This window comes from Vollenhovia emeryi, unplaced genomic scaffold, assembly GCF_000949405.1.
Source record: "Vollenhovia emeryi isolate VEMERY1.0 unplaced genomic scaffold, V.emery_V1.0 DF939333.1, whole genome shotgun sequence".
Classification (NCBI taxonomy): Eukaryota; Metazoa; Arthropoda; class Insecta; order Hymenoptera; family Formicidae; genus Vollenhovia; species Vollenhovia emeryi.
In genome coordinates, this window is record NW_011967033.1 from 112131 (window position 1) to 112408 (window position 278).

Here is a 278-nt window from a genome sequence, read left to right on the forward strand (position 1 = left end):
GAACTGAAAAGACGGGATACCATACTTACTGACTGCGCGAACACTAATATTTAAAAAATCTTTGACCCTAAAAATAGCATTATCCTCCCCTATATTAAAGGACTGACAAACAAAATTAGCACAAATTTGAAAAAAAAACAGGTCTAAACACCATCTGCACCGTCCCAAAAAATTAGATAAAATTATTCAAAAAGAGGCAAAGATCAAGTAAATTCCCAGCAAACACCACAGTAACAGTTACATAACATCAATATAAATGTAATATAACACATGACTGA